This window comes from Aquarana catesbeiana, linkage group LG02, assembly GCF_042186555.1.
Source record: "Aquarana catesbeiana isolate 2022-GZ linkage group LG02, ASM4218655v1, whole genome shotgun sequence".
Taxonomy (NCBI): Eukaryota; Metazoa; Chordata; class Amphibia; order Anura; family Ranidae; genus Aquarana; species Aquarana catesbeiana.
The window spans coordinates 6,195,584-6,219,407 of record NC_133325.1 but is presented as its reverse complement, the minus strand read 5'-3'; the positions used below and the strand labels follow the sequence as shown (position 1 = coordinate 6,219,407).

The 23,824-nt window shown below is 43.7% G+C and overlaps 1 protein-coding gene and 1 long non-coding RNA gene across 2 annotated transcripts in view; one reads left to right on the top strand and one right to left on the bottom strand.

The window, feature by feature from the left end:
- The window catches only part of LOC141126606 (uncharacterized), a 757,790-nt gene that overhangs the window by 14,394 nt on the left and 719,572 nt on the right, over positions 1–23,824 (bottom strand).
- On the top strand, positions 4,930–12,338 carry LOC141126611 (uncharacterized). Its single transcript, XR_012241414.1, has 2 exons — positions 4,930–5,058; positions 11,270–12,338. It is a non-coding gene; the product is annotated as an uncharacterized lncRNA (long non-coding RNA).

Here is a 23,824-nt window from a genome sequence, read left to right as displayed (position 1 = left end):
GAGAGAGGGTGATTTATATGAAGGGGCATGCCTCAGAGTCCTGAAGGTTTTATCAATACGTGGATGTAGAATGAGCAAGAGTTGGTAGGAGCAGTAATAACAAGAGGACAGAAGGGAGGGCAATATAGATATATATATATATATATATATATATATACATGTAAAAGCCAGTAAATTAGAATATTTTGAAAAACTTGATTTATTTCAGTAATTGCATTCAAAAGGTGTAACTTGTACATTATATTTATTCATTGCACACAGACTGATGCATTCAAATGTTTATTTCATTTAATTTTGATGATTTGAAGTGGCAACAAATGAAAATCCAAAATTCCGTGTGTCACAAAATTAGAATATTACTTAAGGCTAATACAAAAAAGGGATTTTTTAGAAATGTTGGCCAACTGAAAAGTATGAAAATGAAAAATATGAGCATGTACAATACTCAATACTTGGTTGGAGCTCCTTTTGCCTCAATTACTGCATTAATGCGGTGTGGCATGGAGTCGATGAGTTTCTGGCACTGCTCAGGTGTTATGAGAGCCCAGGTTGCTCTGATAGTGGCCTTCAACTCTTCTGCGTTGTTGGGTCTGGCATTCTGCATCTTCCTTTTCACAATACCCCACAGATTTTCTATGGGGCTAAGGTCAGGGGAGTTGGCTGGCCAATTTAGAACAGAAATACCATGGTCCGTAAACCAGGCACGGGTAGATTTTGCGCTGTGTGCAGGCGCCAAGTCCTGTTGGAACCTGAAATCTCCATCTCCATAGAGCAGGTCAGCAGCAGGAAGCATGAAGTGCTCTAAAACTTGCTGGTAGACGGCTGCGTTGACCCTGGATCTCAGGAAACAGAGTGGACCGACACCAGCAGATGACATGGCACCCCAAACCATCACTGATGGTGGAAACTTTACACTAGACTTCAGGCAACGTGGATCCTGTGCCTCTCCTGTCTTCCTCCAGACTCTGGGACCTCGATTTCCAAAGGAAATGCAAAATTTGCTTTCGTCAGAAAACATGACTTTGGACCACTCAGCAGCAGTCCAGCTCTTTTTTTCCTTAGCCCAGGTGAGACGCTTTTCGCGCTGTTTCTTGGTCAACAGTGGCTTGACACGAGGTATGCTGCAGTTGAAACCCATGTCTTTCAAGCGTCTCTTGGTGGTGAATCTTGAAGCACTGACTCCAGCAGCTGTCCACTCCTTGTGAATCTCCCCCACATTTTTGAATGGGTTTTTTTTCACAATCTTGACCCTTACACAATATTCTAATTTTGTGACACACGGAATTTTGGATTTTCATTTGTTGCCACTTCAAATCATCAAAATTAAATGAAATAAACATTTGAATGCATCAGTCTGTGTGCAATGAATAAATATAATGTACAAGTTACACCTTTTGAATGCAATTACTGAAATAAATCAAGTTTTTCAAAATATTCTAATTTACTGGCTTTTACCTGTATATATATATATATATATATATATATATATATATATATATATAAAAATAAATAAACTGCGCTAAAACAAAAGTTATATGTGTTGGGTGAGTTAATAGTGTGACCAAACCCCAACAAAATATAAAAAACAAGTCCAGAAAATAAAAGTCCAAATTCCCAAGGTAGTAAGTATTCAGTATAAGTGTGGATGCTGTTCCAAATGAGCTATGATTGCTCTTACCAGAAATCCAAAGATATAAGCGGATGGCAAAAAACCCTTGCCAGGGCCTCTGAGGTATTGGACCAATCAGCACCGTCCGTGGTCAGATCAAAATCCCCTCAATAAATGCAGGAGAAAAGCAAACACAAGAAAAAACTGGCCATAGTGTAGTATGTTAAATGTTAAACATGGACATACGAACATACCAATCACCCTGGTGTGCACATAAAAACAACCAAAAAAAAGGGGGGGAGGGAAGTGAAAAAAACCCCACCACCGTGGCTGTAGATTGTGCTTACCAAATCACGATGATAAACAGATTCTTAGTAGGTTAGGAGCTGACATAAAGCACCTTGATACGTCCTCATTAACCCGAAGTTCACATCGTCAGTAAACCACCCAGAATATAAAAAGTAAACTCTCCATGGTGAAGTACGTTTAAAAACGAATTTAATAAATAAAATATTGCACTCACAGAATAAAAGCACTTATATCGCATAAGTTAATGTCGCCGGCCGGCATACAGGCATGGAAGCGAAGCTCGTCCTACTTCCTGGTCTCGTGGTAGCGTCGCTGCGTGCGTACCCAGACGCGTTTCGTCATCAAAAGGACGTTCTCAATTGAGAACGTCCTTTTGATGACGAAACGCGTCTGGGTACGCACGCAGCGACGCTACCACGAGACCAGGAAGTAGGACGAGCTTCGCTTCCATGCCTGTATGCCGGCCGGCGACATATACTTATGCGATATAAGTGCTTTTATTCTGTGAGTGCAATATTTTATTTATTAAATTCGTTTTTAAACGTACTTCACCATGGAGAGTTTACTTTTTATATTCTGGGTGGTTTACTGACGATGTGAACTTCGGGTTAATGAGGACGTATCAAGGTGCTTTATGTCAGCTCCTAACCTACTAAGAATCTGTTTATCATCGTGATTTGGTAAGCACAATCTACAGCCACGGTGGTGGGGTTTTTTTCACTTCCCTCCCCCCCTTTTTTTTGGTTGTTTTTATGTGCACACCAGGGTGATTGGTATGTTCGTATGTCCATGTTTAACATTTAACATACTACACTATGGCCAGTTTTTTCTTGTGTTTGCTTTTCTCCTGCATTTATTGAGGGGATTTTGATCTGACCACGGACGGTGCTGATTGGTCCAATACCTCAGAGGCCCTGGCAAGGGTTTTTTGCCATCCGCTTATATCTTTGGATTTCTGGTAAGAGCAATCATAGCTCATTTGGAACAGCATCCACACTTATACTGAATACTTACTACCTTGGGAATTTGGACTTTTATTTTCTGGACTTGTTTTTTATATTTTGTTGGGGTTTGGTCACACTATTAACTCACCCAACACATATAACTTTTGTTTTAGCGCAGTTTATTTATTTTTATTTGTTTGGTTGGTGTTGTCGCACTGTTTACTGCTGCTTATTCTTTTGTATTTCTAGCGCGGAATTTTTTTTCTGTTTTATAATATATATATATATATAAGCTGTGGGGTGGAGAAGAGGAGTGAAGGTAAGAGAGTTTGAGGAGAGAGGACACAAGTGTCAGAAGGAGTGGTAGAGAATGCATGTTACAGAGTGGAAGGAGAGCTGAATAGAGAGACAGGGTCACCTACAACCTGTTTGGTGATTTCCAGTGCAGTTTGCAATGTATGTCCGCTTTGTGCAATCACTGAAGTGCAGAGCTTGAAGTGCATATCACTTGTATAAAGTATCACTTAGAGAAAGAAGCCCTGCAACGTGCTCCCCCAGCAATGTGCTGACCCCTTAAGGGTGCTCTAAATGTATACTGTTATAAGGGTGGGGGTTGGAAGTTTGTTAACTAATCAAGAATTAATATAAGGCTGCCTAACAATCAAAGTGGACCCTTCACTTTCACTAAAGTCAGACTAGCAAGAGGCCAGAGTGGCAAAGATAAGATCAGCACATAAAATTTAGGTAAGACACTACAGAGCACCAAAAACAATATCATGATAATGCACAAAGGGCAACAGATGGAGAAGGCAACATACCAAACAGCACATACATAGAAATAGCAAGCAGATTCCAATTTCAGGTAAAGGTGGAAGATGTGGTTCGACTGACACATCCTTATTTTTGGTTGTCTGTAAATTAAAAAGGACTGTAAGGCTGGGTTCACATATGAGAATGCAGCTGCCCACAGCAGGAGTCCAATTTCAGACCAAATGTTCGGCTGAATTCGGACCTGAAACGTACCAAAAGATGCACAGCGTTCCTGTGCAAATCGCACCGGAGCTGCTGCAGAGATATGTGAACCAACACCATAGAGTGCCGGTCTCAATCTCCTGCTGTGCAAATTGGATGCGGGGAAACCCTCACTAGTGTGAAACCAGCCTAAAGGCTTATAGCGCCTCCTATGGACAATTATGATGAATGTAGTCTGTGACGCGGTTTGGTGGTCGCTCACAATTCTGAGTTTGAAGATATTAGGTATGTAGTTACCAGATAGGGTTGCCACCTCATCCCTGCGGCTGATTAAGGTGGTAATTAAACTCACTTGGTGCCTTATCTGCATTAAATTAGCCTCAGAACCCGTGTAATTAATATGTGTTCGGGTTTAATGGGATGAGGTGGCAACTTTATTACTGGAGACAGTCTCGTGGGTTACATTGTGTAGGGGGAATGGGAATGGGATGGTGTCGGGGGGCACTACAATCCATTTCATGTATTACTGGAAATATCGGGGTGATAAACAGTTCTACAAATACCGAGAGACGTCATAAATCACATCGCCATCGTTTTATTGTCCCATAATAGATTATGTGTGGGCGGAGCTACATGTTCATGGGAAATAAATCAGGAATAGGAGAGTTCTAGCAGTGAAAGGGTAAAGCTGAGTTAGGAGAAGAAGTGGGTGGATACATTGGGTGGGGCTGATGACACAGGACTCCCCCTCCCCCATGGATACATTGTATATAAAGGAGGAAGATCTTCATCAATGGACACATTTCTTCTAAACAATGAGAAGTCATTGTGTCATTACAGAAAGATTGAATCCCTGAGCTACAAGAAAATGGTGGACTGCCCCTCCCCCTCTCTGAGCTACAAGAAAATGGAGGACTGCCCCTGCCCCTCTCTGAGCTACAAGAAAATGGAGGACACATCTCCTCCTCTCTGAGCTACAAAAAATAAAAGACACGTTTCTTCTAAACAATGAGAAGTCATTGTGTCATTACAGGAAGATTGAATCTCTGAGCTACAAGAAAATGGAGGACACCCCTCCCCCTCTCCGAGCTACAAGAAAATGGAGGACACATCTCCTCCTCTCTGAGCTACAAAAAATGGAGGACACCCCCTCCCCCTCCTCTCACATGGTGCTGCAGTCAGAGACAGACAAGAAGTTGAAGGAGAAACTTCCGGAGAGATCGGGTAATGTGGGGGAGGGAAGAAAGAAAACAGGGGGGTGTAATGTGGGATCACTATGGGGGAGGGGCAGTACAGGAAGGACTGAAAACAATCAGCTCATGGAGAACATTTCATACAGAAAGTCCCGAGAGAGAAACGGGATATATATTATTTCTCATTATTTATTATTATTATGTATAGAAAGGAAATGTGCTTATCCAAAACAACAGTGCAAAAAAAATCATTCATAGCATCAATTATAAAAAGTTGTTTGTAACCCAGTGGATCATCAACTAGAAAGCTCTTCATATCAGTTTTTTGCTACTAGATAATCTCCCACCATATGATGCAAATTCTGCCAATGGAATGTGGAAGCTGACAGCCCTGGGCACCGAGGACTAAAACAATTTTGAAAGGCATCACTAAGGCGTCTCCCTTGTCCACCCCTTCTCTCTTGACCAAAAGAAGCCTCAAAACAACGTTTTCCACCAGACTGTAACCTACCAGAGTCTGGAAAGGCGTTGCATAAACTCCTCTTTAAGGTGTCCTCAAGTGATTTCATCTTCTGCTTCCTCTGTAGGGATGGGATGAGTTCTGAGACTTCCCCTTGTAACGGTGGCCAAGGGGGGTTGCCAACCAATAGCGATCCTTCTCCTTGATGCCACAAATTCTTGGGTCCCTTAGCAGGCTTTGAAGAATGAGGGAGTCCATGCACGGCACGTTTGTGGAGGTATGAGAAGCAGAGTCCTCGGGGGCCATTGAGGATTACAGTATTTGAAACTGCCTCCTCCCAGCCACGTCCTACTCCCAAGGGTTCTGGGTATGAAAAACTATCTCTTAAGGATTGACATATGTCTTTCTCTGCTTCAATACCTCCAAAACTGCCAGAATCCTCCTCCTCCTGTGGGTTCTGGGGTGTAGGAACAATGGTGTCTGCATAAAGTGGGCCTTGAGAGGAAAGGAAGTCCTCCTCTTCCTCCCACTGCTCTGCCTTTCTGAATTTCAACCGAGCACTGGCTGTGTATGACCATCTGAAATGGCTACAGACTCTTCTGGCCTGCTTTAGTAGATCTTCCAACCCTGGGTACTTATTTAGGAAACGCTACACCATCAAATTGGAGGACACGTGCCAGGCATGGCACATGTGTCAACTTTCCCTGTCTAAGGGCGGACAGGAGGTTTGCGCCATTATCGCACACCACCATTCCTGACTCCAGCTGGCGTGGCGTGAACCACCTCTGGGCCTGTCCCTGCAGAGCTGCAAGAATCTCTGCTACGGTGTGGTTCCTGCCCCCTAGCCACTTGCTTACTGGGAACATATACCTCCTTCCTGCCAATTTTTAGCTTTCACCGATATTGTACTTTGAATGACAATCACTCAGTTGTGCTACACTGTACCCAAGTAACATTTTTAGCATTTTTTTACACAGATGGAGCTTTCTTTTGGTGGTATCACGGGGTTTTTTTTATTTTTTTGCTAAAAAAAAAAAAAAAAAACTAAAAGTTTTGAAGAAAAAAAAAACTGATAGTGCTCTGTGCCCTGATTGGGCAAAGCTTTCATTGCTTCAGCCAAGCAGGGCTTCCAATGCATTGTGTGGTGGCGCAGTGCATTGTGGTCATTTGGCGGGCCAAACAAACCGTTGAATGCCCCGATAATTCGGTTGTTCGGCGAACAGCCAGTGTTCAGCCTGAACTCATGCCCAGGCCGAACCGTTTGCCCAATTCTACAGCACAAAGTATGGTAGAGTTAAGTGGTGAATGAGTCGCTCTCACAGCCAAGAGGGCAGAAAATTCTGAGAGGGAAGGAAAGGTTTCTTACTGTTAGATTATTATTCCAAATGAATAATTATATTATATTTTAATGGCATGCATGAGAAAATATTTGTTTCTATGATTAATCATAATAATAAAATGTGTGAATGACCCGAACAAATCACTGTGTCAGATTCTTCAGTTAGGACTCAGCTAGAAATATTTCTGCCAATGTAACTAGTTGGGGGATGGGTATCCAGTATCTTGGTATATAGAATGTCACAGAGACAATAGACAAGACTCTGTAAAAACGCAATAATACTGTTAGTTAGAATTAGTGTATTATCACTCAAATAATATTATCTGTGTGTATTCTGTCATTTATGTTGTATAATTTGGTAATACAGTGGGGACGGAAAGTATTCAGACCCCCTTAAATTTTTCGCTCTTTGTTATATTGCAGCCATTTGCTAAAATCATTTAAGTTCATTTTTTTCCTCATTAATGTACACACAGCCCCCCATATTGTACACACAGCACCCCATATTGTACACACAGCACCCCATATTGTATACACAGCCCCCCATATTGTACACACAGCACCCCATATTGTACACACAACACCCCATATTGTACACACAGCCCCCCATATTGTACACACAGCCCCCCATATTGTACACACAGCCCCCCATATTGTACACACAGCACCCCATATTGTACACACAGCACCCCATATTGTACACACAGCACCCCCATATTGTACACACAGCACCCCATATTGTACACACAGCACCCCATATTGACAGAAAAACACAGAATTGTTGACATTTTCGGAGATTTATTAAAAAAGAAAAACTGAAATATCACATGGTCCTAAGTATTCAGACCCTTTGCTGTGACACTCATATATATAACTCAGGTGCTGTCCATTTCTTCTGATCATCCTTGAGATGGTTCTACACCTTCATTTGAGTCCAGCTGTGTTTGATTATACTGATTGGACTTGATTAGGAAAGCCACACACCTGTCTATATAAGACCTTACAGCTCACAGTGCATGTCAGAGCAAATGAGAATCATGAGGTCAAAGGAACTGCCTGAAGAGCTCAGAGACAGAATTGTGGCAAGGCACAGATCAAGGTAAAAAAAAAAATCTGCTGCACTTAAGTTTCCTAAGAGCACAGTGGCCTCCATAATCCTTAAATGGAAGACGTTTGGGACCACCAGAACCATTCCTAGAGCTGGCCGTCCGGCCAAACTGAGCTATCTGGGGAGAAGAGCCTTGGTGAGAGAGGTAAAGAAGAACCCAAAGATCACTGTGGCTGAGCTCCAGAGATGCAGTCGGGAGAAAGTTGTAGAGAGTCAACCATCACTGCAGCCCTCCACCAGTCAGGGCTTTATTGCAGAGTGGCCCGACGGAAGCCTCTCCTCAGTGCAAGACACATGAAAGCCCGCATGGAGTTTGCTAAAAAACACCCGAAGGACTCCAAGATGGTGAGAAATAAGATTCTTTTGTCTGATGAGACCAAGATAGAACTTTTTGGCCTTAATTCTAATGCCCTGTACACATGGTAGGACATTGATCGGACATTCTGACAACAAAATCCATGGATTTTTTCCGACGGATGTTGGCTCAAACTTGTCTTGCATACACACGAAGTTGTCGGAAAATCCGATCGTTCTGAACGCGGTGACATAAAACAAGTATGTCAGGACTATAAATGGGGCAGTAGCCAATAGCTTTCATCTCTTAATTTATTCTGAGCATGCGTGGCACTTTGTGCGTCGGATTTGTGTACACACAATCGGAATTTCCGACAACGGATTTTGTTGTCGGAAAATTTTATAGCCTGCTCTCAAACTTTGTGTGTCGGAAATTCCGATGGAAAATGTGTGATGGAGCCCACACACGGTCGGAATTTCTGACCACAAGGTCCTATTACACATTTTCCGTCGGAAAATCCGACTGTGTGTACAGGGCATAAGCGGTATGTGTGGAGAAAACCAGGCACTGCTCATCACCAATGCAGTCCCAACAGTGAAGCATGGTGGTGGCAGCATCATGCTGTGGGGGTGTTTTTCAGCTGCAAGGACAAGACGACTGGTTGCAATCAAGGGAAAGATGGATGTGGCCAAGTACAGGGATATCCTGGATGAAAACCTTCTCCAGATTGCTCAGGACCTCAGACTGGGCTGAAGGTTTACCTTCCAACAAGACAATGACCCTAAGCACACAGCTAAAATAACGAAGGAGTGGCTTCACAACAACTCTGTGACTGTTCTTGAATGGCCCAGCCAGAGCCCTGACTTAAACCCAATTGAGCATCTCTGGAGAGACCTAAAAATGGCCGTCCACCAACGTTTACCATCCAACCTGACAGAACTGGAGAGGATCTGCAAGGAGGAATGGCAGAGGATCCCCAAATCCAGGTGTGAAAAACTTGTTGGATCTTTCCCCAAAAGACTCATCAAAAGGGGCTTCTACTAAATACTGAGCAAAGGGTCTGAATACTTAGGACCATGTGATATTTCAGTTTTTCTTTTTTAATAAACCTGCAAAAATGTCAACAATTCTGTGTTTTTCTGTCAATATGGGGTGCTGTGTGTACATTAATGAGGTGCTGTGTGTACAATATGGGGTGCTGTGTGTATAATATGAGGTGCTGTGTGTACAATATGGGGTGCTGTGTGTATAATATGAGGTGCTGTGTGTACAATATGAGGTGCTGTGTCTACAATATGGGGTGCTGTGTGTACAATATGGGGTGCTGTGTATACAATATGGGGTGTTGTGTGTACAATATGGGGTGCTGTGTGTACAATATGGGGTGCTGTGTGTACAATATGGGGTGCTGTGTGTACAATATGGAGTGCTGTGTGTACAATATGGGGTGCTGTGTGTACAATATGGGGTGCTGTGTGTATAATATGGGGTACTGTGTGTACAATATGGGGTGCTGTGTGTACAATATGGGGTGCTGTGTATACAATATGGGGTGCTGTGTGTACAATATGAGGTGCTGTGTGTACAATATGGGGTGCTGTGTGTACAATATGGGGTGCTGTGTATACAATATGGGGTGTTGTGTGTACAATATGGGGTGCTGTGTGTACAATATGGGGTGCTGTGTGTACAATATGGGGTGCTGTGTGTACAATATGGAGTGCTGTGTGTACAATATGGGGTGCTGTGTGTACAATATGAGGTGCTGTGTGTACAATATGGGGTGCTGTGTGTACAATATGGGGTGCTGTGTGTACAATATGAGGTGCTGTGTGTACAATATGGGGTGATGTGTGTACAATATGAGGTGCTGTGTGTACAATATGGGGTGTTGTGTGTACAATATGGGGTGCTGTGTGTACAATATGAGGTGCTGTGTGTACAATATGGGGTGATGTGTGTACAATATGGGGTGCTGTGTGTACAATATGGGGTGTTGTGTGTACAATATGGGGTGCTGTGTGTACAATATGGGGTGCTGTGTGTACAATATGGGGTGCTGTGTGTACAATATGGGGTGCTGTGTGTACAATATGGGGTGCTGTGTGTACAATATGGGGTGCTGTGTGTATAATATGGGGTGCTGTGTGTACATTAATGAGGAAAAAAATGAACTTAAATGATTTTAGCAAATGGCTGCAATAAAACAAAGAGTGAAACAATTTAAGGGGTCTGAATACTTTCCATCCCCACTGTATGTGTTACATACATAGACTTTTGGTTATACGGCATTACTCAGAAACGCATGGTCATACACTATACATTTTTCTTGTTCAACTTTCCTTTAGATTTACCAAAACCATATAATATGAGGTTAAATCTAAACCCTTTCAATTTGTATGCAATCAGGTAGGCCCTTGCTCTACATAGTTGAAGGTAAATCTAAATGAAATTGAATAAGAAAATTGTATAATGTATGGCCAGCCTTATATATGTGCTTGTCACTCAAAGTCCATACATGACTGAATTTAGTAAATTAATCTTTGCCATACAAGGTTCTGAGCTTTGTGGAGTTTTGACAACTACATATAACACATGAAGACATCTTATAGGATCTATATCTATAGCCTGACACCAATGCTGACACACTATGTAGAGTCTTCCAAGTCTCATGTGTCCTCATGTCTCCATACTTCCTATTGTGAGTGAGAAGAATCTGGATATGACATTGTCTGTCACAGAGTATATGTAGAGTCTTCCATGTCTCATGTGTCCTCACATGAGACATGGAAGACTCTACATATATTCTGTGACAGACAACGTCATATCCGGATTCTTCTCACTCACACTAGGAAGTATGGAGATATGAGGACACCTGAGACATGGAAGACTCTACATATACTCTGTGACAGATTCATCTCTGGATTCTTCTCACTCACACTAGGAAGTATGGAGATATGAGGACACATGAGACATGGAAGACTCTCCATATACTCTGTGACAGACAATGTAATATCTGGATTCTTCTCACTCCCACTAGGAAGTATTATGGAGACATGAGGACACATGAGACATGGAAGACTCTACATATACTCTGTGACAGACAATGTAATATCTGGATTCTTCTCACTCCCACTAGGAAGTATTATGGAGACATGAGGACACATGAGACATGGAAGACTCTACATATACTCTGTGACAGACAACCTCATATCTGGATTCTTCTCACTCACACTAGAAAGTATGGAGATATGAGGACATATGAGACATGGAAGACTCTACATATACTCTGTGACAGACAATGTCATATCCGGATTCTTCTCACTCACACTAGGAAGTATGGAGATATGAGGACACATGAGACATGGAAGACTCTACATATACTCTATGACAGACAACGTCATATCCGGATTCTTCTCACTCACACTAGGAAGTATGGAGACATGAGGACACATGAGACATGGAAGAATCTCCATATACTCTGTGATAGACAACGTCATACCGGGATTCTTCTCGCTTACACTAGGAAGTATGGAGACATGAGGACACATGAGACATGGAATACTATGGAGATATGAGGACACATGTGACATGGAAGACTATGGAGATATGAGGACACATGAGACATGAAAGACTATGGAGATATGAGGACACATGAGACATGGAAGACTATGGAGATATGTGGACACATGTGACATGGAAGACTATGGAGATATGAGGACACATGAGACATGGAAGACTATGGAGATATAAGGACACATGAGACATGGAAGACTATGGAGATATGAGGACACATGAGACATGGAAGACTATGGAGATATGAGGACACACGAGACATGGAAGACTATGGAGATATGAGGACACATGAGACATGGAAGACTATGGAGATATGAGGACACATGAGACATGGAAGACTATGGAGATATGAGGACACATGAGACATGGAAGACTATGGAGATATGAGGACACACGCTTCCATCATCTTGTCACATCTTTATAATGACTTCCCTTATTTCTTATATTCGTGTTTCCCTCCACTGAACTGTTATACTTTTTACATTGTTTCTATGATGACAATTGTGTGACAATAAAACCACACTTTGGTGTAAGTCAGCCTGACTATTGAACTATCAAACAAATCATCTGGAAACACCTAAAGATACTGAAATATTAATTGTATCTTCCAATATTTTACATTTACCTAGCGGCAGTTTTATTGAGTGTTCCTGGAAAGTGACATCTTTGTGTTCAGGTGGGAAATCCTCCCTCCACTGCCAGCTGCACAGCACCAAGAGACCCCCCCCCCTCCCCCGTCCTTCCACCACTGGACACACCCCCAACCAACACACCAATCAGAGTCCTCCACCTTCTTCTACATTTTACAGGTAAGTCAGACCCCTGAGATAAGGAAAAGCTTCTCCTAGGACAGATAACACCCTTCATGGGGGAGGGGCACCTTCATACATACCGGGGGTACACAGACAAGACTCACCTCCACTCTATAATATACAATGTATACAGGACATGCTGGGACTTGTAGTTCTTTGGTGTATAGTATACAATGTATACAGGACATGCTGGGACTTGTAGTCCTCCGGTGTATAATATACAATGTATACAGGACATGCTGGGACTTGTAGTCCTCATGTGTATAATATACAATGTATACAGGACATGCTGGGACTTGTAGTCCTCATGTGTATAATATACAATGTATACAGTTGAAGGAAAATCTAAATGAAATTGAATAAGAAAATTGTATAATGTATGGCCAGCCTTTCCTTTAGATTTACCAAAACCATATAATATGAGGTTAAACCTAAACCCTTTCAATTTGTATGCAATCAGGTAGGCCCTTGCACTACATAGTTGAAGGTAAATCTAAATGAAATTGAATAAGAAAATTGTATAATGTATGGCCAGCCTTATATGTGTGCTTGTCACTCAAAGTCCATACATGGCTGAATTTAGTAAATTAATGTTTGCCATACAAGGTTCTGAGCTTTGTGGAGTTTTGACGTCTACATGTAACACATGAAGACATCTTATAGGATCTATATCTATAGCCTGACACCAATGCTGACACACTATGTAGAGTCTTCCAAGTCTCATGTGTCCTCATGTCTCCATACTTCCTATTGTGAGTGAGAAGAATCTGGATATGACGTTGTCTGTCACAGAGTATATGTAGAGTCTTCCATGTCTCATGTGTCCTCATGTCTCCATACTTCCTAGTGTGAGTGAGAAGAATCCGGATATGACATTGTTTGTCACAGAGTATATGTAGAGTCTTCCATGTCTCATGTGTACTCACATGAGACATGGAAGACTCTACATATATTCTGTGACAGACAACGTTATATCTGGATTCTTCTCACTCACACTAGAAAGTATGGAGACATTCTCACACACACTAGGAAGTATGTGTCAGGTCACCTAGAGGCTGGGTGACAGATGCACATCGTTGGGATCAGGAGTGCACCACAAGGCAGTGGACCCTACGGCTGACTGCTGTGGATGGGAGTCCGGGTGGTAAGGAAGGCAGGGCCACTGGGACACCAACACTGATCCCACCGGAGTTAGAGCGTAGGATTCCCTGGGGTGCGGAGTCTAAGAGCCAGCAGGTTTTCACCAAAGCCTCTAGAGGTGAGGATGGACTGGGCTGCAACTGGCTCCAGGTCGCGACCCCCAGGGTCCCCCAGCTCACACCCACAGTAGGCAACAGGAGGATAGGGATAGTAAAGGAATAAGCCAAGGTCAGGGCCACAAGCAGACAAGGACAACAGAGTTCACGCCAAGGTTCAGTGTCACATGCAAACAGGTATAGTCGGGGACACGCCAGAGGTCAGGGTCACGAGCAGACAGGAATAGTAGAGAACACGCCAAGGTCGGTAACAGAAACAAACGTAGAGTACACGGCAGGCAGGAACAGGAAGCCAAACACACAAAGGTTGATCAGCAGGGCTGACCTGCAGTGCAGAGGGTAATATAGAGTTCTCTGATAGGAGCTGGGGTGGAGCCATGCTAGAGGAGAGTTAATAAAAGCAGTCAGGTGAGAGTCAGCTGGTCTTTAGAGATGAACACATGGAAACAGGTAAGCTGATAGACAACACTATTGCATAACCATGACAGTACCCCCCCCTCTTACAAGGCCTCCCCCTTCCCCGCTTGGGACCAGGTTTAGAGGGGAACTCCAAATGAAACTTCCTCAACAGACGAGGTGCAAAGACCTCAGAAGCCTTGACCCACGACCTCTCCTCAGGACCAAACCCCTTCCAATGCACGAGGTACTGGAGAATGCCTCTACAGAGTCGGGAATCCAAAATTTGGCTAACCTCATACTCCTGATCATCCTCAGAGACCGGCGCTGTGGTAGAAAGAGGACGAGAGGACTTAATGAGGACTAAAGGCTTCAGAAGGGCAACATGGAAGGAGTTAGAGATTTTGAGGCTTTTGGGAATCTGGAGCTTGAAACAAACCGGATTCAATTTGGAAGTTATGGTGTACGGACCAATGAATCTTGGGGCAAATTTGAGAGAAGGGACCCGGAGTTTGATGTTCCTGGTGGAGAGCCAGACTTTGTCTCCTGGCTGAAGAGAAGGCGGCTTACGCCTGCGACGGTCAGCAAAATTCTTGAATTTGATGGCAGCTTTCTGGAGGGAATCATGAACGTTAGCCTGCATGGAATTGAATGATTCCTGAACAGTAGCTAAGGCTGGAACGTCGGAAGAACAGTTCATAGGAAGAGTTGAGGATGTTTTCCATAAACAGTGATAAAGGGTGTTTTCTGAGAACTGACGTTGACATGATTATTATTATTGTGGGAGAACTCTGCCCACGGGAGTAGTGATGCCCAATCATCGTGATGAGCCGAGACCAAGGTACCGAGAAAGACCTCCAACTCCTGATTAACCCTCTAAGTCTGGCCATTGGATTGGGGATGGTAAGAAGAGGTAAAATCCAAGGTAATGTTGAGGGATTTGCAAAAGGCTCTCCAAAAACGGGACATAAACTGAACACCCCTGTCAGAAACGACATGGGAAGGAACACCATGAAGGCGGAAAATCTCTCGTACAAAAATAGGAACCAAGGCAGAGGCAGAAGGGAGACCAGGAAGAGGAACAAAATGAGCCATCTTGGAGAACCGATCGATTACCACCCAAATGGCTGTATTATTCTCCGACAGTGGAAGATCGGTGATAAAATCCATGGCGATGTGAGACCAGGACTCCTTAGGAATGGGCAAGGGCGTGAGAAGACCAGCAGGGGCTTGTGTGGAAGATTTAGACTGAGCACAGACATGACAAGCCTTAACATAATCTTTAACATCCGAGCAGAGGTTAGGCCACCAGTAGAGACGACTGATGAGCAGGAAGGATCGGAGGATTCCAGCATGACCTGCCACTTTGGAATCATGTCCCCAACGAAGGATCTTAGCTCTTAGCTCCGTGGGAACAAAGGTCTTGCCAGGAGGAATTTTTGATTCCAGGGTGGTAGAATGGGCAACAATGCATGAGGTTGGAATTATCGGCTCAGGATCAGGGGTGGACTCCTCGTCCAAAGTGTCAAATGACCTAGAGAGCACATCAGCCCGACTGTTGCAGGAACCAGGTTTGTACGTAATCGTGAATTTAAAACGAGAAAAGAAGAGACTCCACCTGGCCTGTCTGGGGTTCAGACGTTTAGCATTCTGTAGGTATTGTAGATTCTTGTGATCAGTAAAGATGGTAATGGAGTGAGGGGAACCCTCCAAGAGATGACGCCACTCTTCCAACGCCAATTTAATTGTGAGAAGTTCCCGATCACCAATGCCATAATTTCTCTCTGCCTGAGAAAATTTTTGGGAGAACGCACATGGTTGATGTCTCTTCTCAAAGAACTGAAGAAGCACAGCTCCCACCCCCATCGAAGAAGTATCTACTTCAATAAAAAATGGGTCCTCAGGATTTGGTCTTCTCAAGAGAGGTCCAGAAACAAAGGCCTGTTTCAGATCGTTAAACGCAGAGACAGCCTCGGGAGGCCAGTCTTTGGCATTCGCACCCTTCTTGGTTAAAGCGATAATAGGCACGGCAATGGAAGAGTAATTCCTTATGAACTGCCTATAATAATTTGTGAAGCCAAGAAAGCGCTGTGTGGCCTTAAGGCTAGGAAGGGGCCAGTTGGTAATGGCCGAGACCTTTCCGGGATCCATGCGAAGACCCAAACTAGAAACAAAACATCCCAGAAACAGGACCTCAGGACATTCAAAGGAACATTTCTACAACTTGGCATAGAGATTATTCTCTCTAAGGCGCTGAAGAACGGTGCGGACATGGTTTCTGTGAGCAAGCAGATTTTCAGAAAAGATGAGAATGTCATCCAGATAGATGACAACAAACTGGTATAGTAGATCCCTGAAGATTTCATTGACAAAGTCCTGGAACACAGCTGGAGCATTACACAAACCAAAAGGCATAACCAGGTATTCGTAATGCCCATCCCTAGTGTTAAACGCAGTCTTCCATTCGTCACCTTCCCGTATTCTAATGAGATTGTATGCACCTCTGAGATCCAACTTGGTGAAAATGGAAGCCCCCCTTCAATCTGTCAAATAGCTCAGATATTAGAGGTAAGGGGTATCGTTTTTTGATAGTCACTGCATTTAACCCTCGATAGTCGATGCAGGGTCTGAGGGTATCATCCTTTTTAGCAATGAAAAAGAACCCTGCTCCTGCAGGCGACGAGGATTTCCGGATGAAACCTCTCTCCAAATTCTCAGCGCCATACTCAGACATGGTCTGGGTCTCTGGAATGGACAGAGGGTAGGTACGACCCCTGGGTAGAGTTGCTCCAGGGACAAGGTCAATGGCACAGTCAAAAGATCTGTGGGAAGGAAGCACCTCAGCAGACTTCTTACAGAATACATCCCGGTAATCGCTGTATGCCGAGGGAAGATCAGAAGATACAGATGTGGTAGCAATGGGAAGTCTCTCCTTGGGGACCACCTTGAGAAGACAGGACAAGAAACACGAAGGGCCCCAAGCCAGGATCTGCCCAGAGACCCAGTCCACATGTGGAGAGTGGAGCTGTAGCCAAGGAAGGCCTAATACAATGGGGGTAGAGGCCTTGGGTAGAATGAGGAAGGAAATCCACTCCTGGTGGAGTATCCCTACCGACATCCTAATCGGTAGCATCTGGAAACGGATAGGGCCCCCTGGGAGCACAGTGCCATCAATTGCCGAGACTACCAGTGGTGTAGCGAGGGGAGAAAGGGTAAGCTTCATAGAAGAAGCAGTTCTCCAATCCATAAAATTGCAACCCCGGAGCCCAGATATGCTAGGACCGATTGGGGAGGAACACCGGAAGAAGAAGACGAGAAGGTGATGTTTCTTGGTTTAATACTCCACCTCCTAAATGTATTAGACCCAAGCGTTTCCCGGACGAAGCGAGCAGGAGTCACGAAAATGACCCTTGCCCCAACAATAAAGACACAAGCCCAGAGTTCTGCATCTAGCACGTTCTTCGGGGGTTAGTCTGGTCTGGCCCAGCTGCATAGGTTCCTCAGCAGGCAGAGGATGCTCCACAGGGCGACGGGAGAAGAGTTCTGGCTGACTAGGACCTAGAGGGTGCTGGCGTCTTTTTTCTGGGGACCTCTCCTGGAACTGAATGTCAATCTGATTGCACAAGGAAATTACATCGTCCAGACTGGCGGGGATGGCACTTCCTGCTAATTCGTCCTTCACTCGGTCAGAGAGGCCATGTAAAAAGGTTGCGACCAGGGCCTCATTGTTCCAGCTCAATTCAGATGTGAGGATACAGAACTGAAGCGCATTTTGTTCCACTGAACAAGATTCTTGGCGAAGGCGTAAAAGAGCACTAGCCGCTGAAGAAACCCGAGCTGGCTCCTCGAAGATGTTACGAAAAAGTGTCAAGAAGTCGAACAGGCTGGAAACCACCGGGTCATTCTTCTCCCACAGGGGGGCAGCCCAAGCTAAAGCTTCACCAGAGAGGAGGGAAATTATATAGGCTACCTTAGCCCGATCAGACAGAAAGTTTTGAGGCTGGAGCTCAAAATGAATGGTGCATTGGCTGAGGAAGCCCCTGCAGGCCTTTGAGTCCCCAGAAAAACGAGACGGAGCTGGCAGTGAATATGAATGTGTGGATGCGACTGGTGCGATAGGTGCAGCTGCTGATTGCACTTGAGGCTGCAGGTTCGTGTTTCCCAAGGAGGCCTGGAGCTGCTCGAAGCGGGAAGCCATATCCTTAAGGAATCGCATCACCTGAGTCTGATTAGATTCCTGGGCCTGGAGTCTGCGAACTATGCCCTGTAATGGATCGGCTGCAGTAAGCGGCAGGTCAGCCGGGTCCATGGCTGATCAAACTGTCAGGTCACCTAGAGGCTGGGTGACAGATGCACACCGTTGGGATCAGGAGTGCACCACAAGGCAGTGGACCCTACGGCTGACTGCTGCGGATGGGAGTCCTGGTGGTAAGGAAGGCAGGGCCGCTGGGACATCAACACTGATCCCACCGGGGTTAGAGCGTAGGATTTCCTGGGGCGCGGAGTCTAAGAGCCAGCAGGTTTTAACCAGAGCCTCTAGAGGTGAGGATGGACTAGGCTGCAACTGACTCCAAGTTGCGACCCCCAGGGTCCCCCAGCTCACACCCACAGTAGGCAACAGGAGGATAGGGATAGTAAAGGAATAAGCCAAGGTCAGGGCCACAAGCAGACAAGGACAACAGAGTTCACGCCAAGGTTCAGGGTCACAGGCAAACAGGGATAGTCGGGGACACGCCAGAGGTCAGGGTCACGAGCAGACAGGAATAGTAGAGAACACGCCAAGGTCAGAAACAGAAACAAACGTAGAGCACACGGCAGGCAGGAACAGGAAGCCAAACACACAAAGGTTGATCAGCAGGGCTGACCTGCAGTGCAGAGGTTAATATAGAGTTCTCTGATAGGAGCTGGGGTGGAGCCATGCTAGAGGAGAGTTAATAAAAGCAGTCAGGTGAGAGTCAGCTGGTCTTTAGAGATGAACACATGGAAACAGTTAAGCTGATAGACAACACTATTGCATAACCATGACAGTATGGAGACATAAGGACACATGAGACATGGAAAACTCTACATTTACTTTGTGACAGACAACGTAATATCTGGATTCTTCTCACTCACACTAGAAAGTATGGAGATATGAGGACATATGAGACATGGAAGACTCTACATATACTCTGTGACAGACAACGTCATATCTGAATTCTTCTCACTCACACTAGAAAGTATGGAGATATGAGGACATATGAGACATGGAAGACTCTACATATACTCTGTGACAGACAACGTCATATCCAGATTCTTCTCACTCACACTAGGAAGTATTGAGACATGAGGACACATGAGACATGGAAGACTCTACATATACTCTGTGACAGACAACGTCATATCCGGATTCTTCTCACTCACACTAGAAAGTATGGAGACATGTGGACACATGAGACATGGAAGACTCTACATATACTTTGTGACAGACAACGTAATATCTGGAATCTTCTCACTCACATTAGGAAGTATTATGGAGACATGAGGACACATGAGACATGGAAGACTCTACATATACTCTGTGACAGACAACCTCATATCTGAATTCTTCTCACTCACACTAGAAAGTATGGAGATATGAGGACATATGAGACATGGAAGACTCTACATATACTCTGTGACAGACAACGTCATATCCAGATTCTTCTCACTCACACTAGGAAGTATGGAGACATGAGGACACATGAGACATGGAAGACTCTACATATACTCTGTGACAGACAACGTCATATCCGGATTCTTCTCACTCACACTAGGAAGTATGGAGACATGTGGACACATGAGACATGGAAGACTCTACATATACTTTGTGACAGACAACATAATATCTGGAATCTTCTCACTCACACTAGGAAGTATTATGGAGACATGAGGACACATGAGACATGGAAGACTCTACATATATTCTGTGACAGACAACCTCATATCTGAATTCTTCTCACTCACACTAGAAAGTATGGAGATATGAGGACATATGAGACATGGAAGACTCTACATATACTCTGTGACAGACAACGTCATATCCAGATTCTTCTCACTCACACTAGGAAGTATGGAGACATGAGGACACATGAGACATGGAAGACTATGGAGATATGAGGACACATGAGACATGGAAGACTATGGAGATATGAGGACACATGAGACATGGAAGACTATGGAGATATGAGGACACATGAGACATGGAAGACTATGGAGATATGAGGACACATGAGACATGGAAGACTATGGAGATATGAGGACACATGAGACATGGAAGACTCTACATATATTCTGTGATAGACAACATAATATCTGGATTCTTCTAACTCACACTAGAAAGTATGGAGACATTCTCACACACACTAGGAAGTATGGAGACATGAGGATACATGACACATGGAAAACTCTACATATACTCTGTGACAGACAATGTCATATCCGGATTCTTCTCACTCACACTAGAAAGTATGGAGACATGAGGACACATGAGACATGGAAGACTCTACATATACTTTGTGACAGACAACGTAATATCTGGATTTGTCTCACTCACACTAGGGAGTATTATGGAGACATGAGGACACATGAGACATGGAAGACTCTACATATACTCTGTAAAGGACAACCTCATATCTGGATTCTTCTCACTCACACTAGAAAGTATGGAGATATGAGGACATATGAGACATTGAAGACTCAACATATACTCTGTGACAGACAATGTCATATCCGGATTCTTCTCACTCACACTAGGAAGTATGGAGACATGAGGAGACATGAGACATGGAAGACTATGGAGATATGAGGACACATGAGACATGGAAGACTATGAAGATATGAGGACACATCAGACATGGAAGACTATGGAGATATGAGGACACATGAGACATGGAAGACTATGGAGATATGAGGACACATCAGACATGGAAGACTATGGAGATATGAGGACACATGAGACATGGAAGACTATGGAGATATGAGGACACATGAGACATGGAAGACTTTGGAGATATGAGGACACATCAGACATGTCAGACTATGGAGATATGAGGACACATGAGACATGGAAGACTATGGAGATATGAGGACACATGAGACATGGAAGACTATGGAGATATGAGGACACATGAGACATGGAAGACTATGGAGATATGAGGACACATGAGACATGGAAGACTATGGAGATATGAGGACACACGCTTCCATCATCTTGTCACATCTTTATAATGACTTCCTTTATTTCTTATATTCGTGTTTCCCTCCACTGAACTGTTATACTTCTATGATGACAATTGTGTGACAATAAAACCACACTTTGGTGTAAGTCAGCCTGACTATTGAACTATCAAAAAACTCTCCGGATACACCTAAAGATACTGAAATATTAATTGTATCTTCCAATATTTGACACTTACCTGGCGGCAGTTTTATTGGGTGTTCCTGGAAAGTGACATCTTTGTGTTCAGGTGGGAAATCCTCCCTCCACTGCCAGCTGCACAGCACCAAGAGACCCCCCCCTCCCCCGTCCTCCCACCACTGGACACACCCCCAACCAACACACCAATCAGAGTCCTCCACCTTCTTCTACATTTTACAGGGAAGTCTGACCCCTGAGATAAGGAAAAACTTCTCCTAGGACAGATAACACCCTTCATGGGAGGAGGGGCACCTTCATACATACCGGGTACAAGGACAAGACTCACCTCCACTCTATAATATACAATGTATACAGGACATGCTGGGACTTGTAGTCCTTCTGTGTATAATATACAATGTATACAGGACATACTGGGACTTGTAGTCCTCCTGTATATAATATACAATGTATATAAGACATGCTGGGACTTGTAGTCCTCCTGTGTATAGTATACAATGTATACAGGACATACTGGGACTTGTAGTCTTCCTATGTATAATATACAATGTATACAGGACATGCTGAGACTTGTAGTCTTCCTGTGTATAATATACAATGTATACAGGACATGCTGAGACTTGTAGTCCTCCTGTGTATAATATACAATGTATACAGGACATGCTGAGACTTGTAGTCCTCCGATATATAATATACAATGTATACAGGACATGCTGAGACTTTTAGTCCTCCGGTGTATAATAGACAATGTATACAGGACATGCTGGGACTTGTAGTCCTCCTGTGTATAATATACAATGTATATAGGACATGCTGGGACTTGTAGTCCTCCTGTGTATAGTATACAATGTATACAGGACATGCTGAGACTTTTAGTCCTCCGGTGTATAATAGACAATGTATACAGGACATGCTGGGACTTGTAGTCCTCCTGTGTATAATATACAATGTATACAGGACATGCTGAGACTTGTAGTCCTCCGATATATAATATACAATGTATACAGGACATGCTGAGACTTTTAGTCCTCCGGTGTATAATAGACAATGTATACAGGACATGCTGGGACTTGTAGTCCTCCGGTGTATAATATACAATGTATACATGACATGCTGAGACTTGTAGTCCTTCTGTGTATAATATACAATGTATACATGACATGCTGAGACTTGTAGTCCTTCTGTGTATAATATACAATGTATACATGACATGCTGAGACTTGTAGTCCTTCTGTGTATAATATACAATGTATACATGACATGCTGAGACTTGTAGTCCTTCTGTGTATAATATACAATGTATACATGACATGCTGAGACTTGTAGTCCTCCTGTGTATAATATACAATGTATACATGACATGCTGAGACTTGTAGTCCTTCTGTGTATAATATACAATGTATACATGACATGCTGAGACTTGTAGTCCTTCTGTGTATAATATACAATGTATACATGACATGCTGAGACTTGTAGTCCTCCTGTGTATTATCCTCCTCCGGATAATACACAGGACATGCTGGGACTTGTTGTCCTCCCGAGTATAATATACAATTTATACAGGACATGCTGGGACTTGTAGTGAGGGAAGAAAAAAGTCCGGACAGCCGCACACCAGGAGAATATAATCCAATGAAATTTCTTTATTGTAAAATCAGGAACAAATCATGTACAAAGCACCATGGATAGAATGTACAGATAATCAGCTCTGCGGATCGCTTACTCATAGCTGGGACTTGTAGTCTTCCGATATATAATATACAATGTATACAGGACATGCTGGGACTTGTAGTACTCCTGTGTATAATATACAATGTATACAGGACATGCTGGGACTTGTAGTACTCCTGTGTATAATATACAATGTATACAGGACATGGTGGGACTTGTAGTCCTCTTGTGTATAATATAAAATGTATACAGGACATGCTGGGACTTGTAGTCCTCCAGTGTATAATATACAATGTATACAGGACATGCTGGGATTTGTAGTCCTCTTGTGTATAATATACAATGTATACAGGACATGCTGGGACTTGTAGTCCTCTTGTGTATAATATACAATGTCTACAGGACATGCTGGGACTTGTAGTTCTCCACTCTATGATATACGATTTATACAGGACATGCTAGGACTTGTAGTCCTCTGGTGTATAATA